Below are 3,680 nucleotides of genomic sequence, written 5' to 3'. Positions count from 1 at the left end.
TAGGGAGTAGCTTCCTGTTGTTTGACCACAGCTTCCCCCTTCCACTCTTGGCTTTTCATCTTTTGTACCCTCCAGGTCACAATTCTCTGTTTCTCTTGTCCTGGTTGGACATTGACTGATCCAGAAACTAAATGGAGAGATTGACCAGAGCTGGAGGAGATAATGGAACACAAGATGGGGCTCTGAGGGCTGGAAGAGTCTCAAAAGTGACCAAGTGCAGAGTACCTAGGTAGTTCAGTTGGTTGGGCGACTGCCTTTGGCTCAGGTCATGATCCCAGGGTGCTGGAATCAAGTCCCGCATCGGGCTCCCTGCTCCTCAGGGAGCCTGCTTCTCCCTCTGCTTCTGCCTGCTGTTCTCCCTGCTTGTGCGTGCACTCTCTCGCTCTCTCTGTCAAATAAATAAATAAAATCTTGAAAAAAAAAAGTGACCAAGTGCATCTTTAGGACTCTAAGTGAGGAACTTAAATGGGGATGTAGGGAAGGGGAGCGGGAAAGAAAGAAAAATTAGGGGAGGGGGCTAGCCCCAGGAAAGGCTCAGACATGGGTACATGCACCTTGGAAGGACTCATGTTCTCACCTGGACACTTCCCATTTGGCTTTAGCACTGTTAACATGCAACTGAGTTTCTCCTCTTCACTTGGGTCCATTATTTATTTCCATCTTTATCTATATGATCCACATGGCCTTGATTGGATGCTCAGAGCTGTTTGGATTCAGAAATACATCAATGTTTTGAATATTGTCTTTGCCACCTCCAGTCTCTTCATCCAGTGTAGTTATCATGTTCGTCAGCCACACATGTCCAAAACTCCCACCACATTGTGGCCTCTCTTTTCTCCTTTATTGAAACTTGACTTGTGGTTTATCACTTAGCAAGTTCCAAATCTTAGAATCCAAAAAAAATTTTTTTTAAGATTTTATTTATTTATTTGACAGACAGAGATCACAAGTAGGCAGAGAGGCAGGCAGAGAGAGAGGGGGAAGCAGGCTCCCTGCTGAGTAGAGAGCCCGATGCGAGGCTCGGTCCCTGGACCCTGGGATCATGACCAGAGGCTTTAACCCACTAAGCCACCCAGGCACTCCAGAATCCAAAAATTTTAATGATGGCAAAAACCAAGAGACTATATTTGCCCTCATTCTTAGAAGTCTGGGAAAGGGTGCTCCAATTTTTTGTTGAGTGTTGCCTTGAATCTCATACCATTATCTCCTCCCTCTCAGAACCTGAGGGACTGAGACGGTCTCTAGTGTTCACAGATCCCTCTTTCTTTTTATTGGCATTTCCTGTTCTAAGGTGGGCATGACTCTGTGTGTGTGTGTGCATGCATGTGCATGATAATGGAAGGTATGGCACATGCACACGTGTGCACAAATATTAGGGTCCATAATACACAATACCTGCAAATGCTCATAGACGTTATGGAAATGATGGAAGGGCTGTGCCAATCTTGCAGACACAGAGCATGTATTATTCTAAGACTTTGGCTTTCCAAATGGGAACGTGTAAAAACAGCTGATAGATTTATGTTCATATATTAAACAGGCCACCCAGCCACAGTGTAAAATCAGGGTGACAACTGAATACATCACTGTTCCCAGCAGCTACCTGGGTGCACTCATTACCCAGTGGAAAATGGGCCAGGCTTGTTCATTAGAACTCCCTTCTCCTAAGGAGAGCCATTTACACGCTGTCTCATTTAAAACAAACAAACTAACCCCACAGAGATTTAAAAGAAAGCAGAAAGACCTTTCCCTTTATAGCCTCTGAAAGGTGGTGCCTGTTCCCCCTGTTTGCCTGTGTCTAAGCTGTCGTGGATGAAGGATAACAGCACACCTGCTCAGAAGAGGGAATTGTTTCCTTGTGGGAGGAGGGATTACCTGTCGGCATTAATTAGAAAGAGGTAAAAGCTGGTAAATATTTTGGGGAAGAATTACAGCAACTTGCATGAACAGCATACTGATTGTCACTCATGTCACCTCAGAGGAACAAAGGGACTGATTGGAACTGGGATACAGTCCTGTGAAGGTCACACACAGGTCAAGGCCCTGCAGGTGAATTCCCACATGGACACCTGGAGAGCAACAACTCAAGGTCCATGGTGAGAGAGCTCATTGTTAGCCCATGGGGGAGTTCATGGGGACAGGGGAGAAAAAGGGTTCTCTCTCAGACTTCTCTGCTTGCAACTTTACTCTCTCAAATTCTGACACTGTGAAATTTTAGGTAGGAAGTGGAGGCCACATGGTGGCCATGAGAATCACATGAGCCCTCTTCACTCTGTCCTTTGTCCTCCTGCACCCCCTCCTCACCGGCTGTTCTAGACTCCTACCTTTCCTCCCTAACTCTTTGGCTGTTTGTCTGGGCTCCCTTCCTCCCACTGTGGCACTCCGTGCTCTGATAGGCCCTTTGGGCAGTGCCTCCTACTTTGACCTTCTTCCAGGCACAACAAAGTTCTCTCCCTTTGGCCTGACACCAGCAACAGGGAGTAACACACCCCCGAGGACCCCCACTGGCACCGCTGCCTTGGCCGGCCTCAAGCCTGGGGGACTGGATAGTCCCAGTATGCTACCCTTCTGCTGCTGAATCCTGCTAGGAGCAGAACTACTGCCCTTCAGCCCTACCTCCCTTTATTTCTTACCCAGAAGCTTTGCGCAAGTTGCTTTAGTTCTGTGTGCTTCCGTTTCTCCTCTCCAGATAGGGACGCTGTGGGGGCTGCCACCAGTTCTTATAGAAATATTTAGTTCACAGGGTTGCTGGAGGATAAAAAGAAATTAGAGTGAGACAGAGAATGAATCTCGTAGGCACAAAACTCTTCACAGTGGCAAATGGTGGCACCTGTTGCTTCTGACCCTCCTTCTTCTCAGTCATGTTTTCTTGGGTCTCTGCTGGGCTTAGAAGTAGGGTCCATTGCTAAAAAACTAAACCAAACTCTGGGATACTGCTAATGATTTAACCTGTGTGTTGGGATCGATTCTACATGTTAATAAGTGAGCAGCCTTGCCCCTACTCATGAACAAATAAATGTCATGCCAGGCTCCCTGCTCTATCCCCAGTGGGTCGGAGGGTTGGTAGCAAGAACACCAGTAGGTGCTGGGATGTGCAGCTTACTAGCCCTGGGCCAGCACCCTGCCTCTCCAGCCCCTTCTGTCTTAGCCCATGCAGCTTTGGAGAGAGGTGGGCAGGCATGACACCCTCACCCACCACCTCTACCTTCTCTGTATGGCATAAGTTACCAGAAGCATAGTATATGCCGAACCCCTGAACAGGTCACATATTTGAGGAGAATGAAACCCATGTCTGTTAGGGAACTGCAAAAATGGGGAGAATAATACAGTTCCTTCCTTGTAACAATTTTAAGTGCCAGTTGAGATCATCCATAAGTAGATGACACAGTGTCGTTCTGCAAGTGCAGAGAATGTGAACTTTCCCTCTGCTCCTCTCTGGATCTTGTCATTCCTAGTCCTCACCCCGCCCCCACACGCACACCTCTCACCCCCAGTAGGGTATGTGGACTCTGAGGACTAATCTAATCCTACTAGTGGTTCCTGTGGGATGAACCTGCCTACATGCAGTAAGAGTGTACTCCACCAACTTGTGCTAAATGTAGGTAAAAGCCTTCTGGGGCTGGCTAACCCATAATCTCCCTGGTCTGTGCCAGCCTTGGAGCCATCAAGGTATTCCTGAG

The 3,680-nt window shown here is 47.7% G+C and overlaps 1 long non-coding RNA gene across 1 annotated transcript; it reads right to left on the bottom strand.

Moving 5' to 3' along the window:
• Nucleotides 1-577: 577 nt before the first annotated feature.
• LOC308354357 lies at nt 578-2,892 on the bottom strand. Its single transcript, XR_013967856.1, has 3 exons — nt 2,831-2,892; nt 2,634-2,748; nt 578-703 (listed from the first exon to the last, which is right to left on the bottom strand). It is a non-coding gene; the product is annotated as an uncharacterized lncRNA (long non-coding RNA).
• Between the last annotated feature and the right edge of the window lie 788 nt (nt 2,893-3,680).

Source organism: Martes martes (genome assembly GCF_963455335.1).
Source record: "Martes martes genome assembly, chromosome: 13".
Classification (NCBI taxonomy): Eukaryota; Metazoa; Chordata; class Mammalia; order Carnivora; family Mustelidae; genus Martes; species Martes martes.
This window is presented reverse-complemented; position numbering and strand designations above follow the sequence as displayed.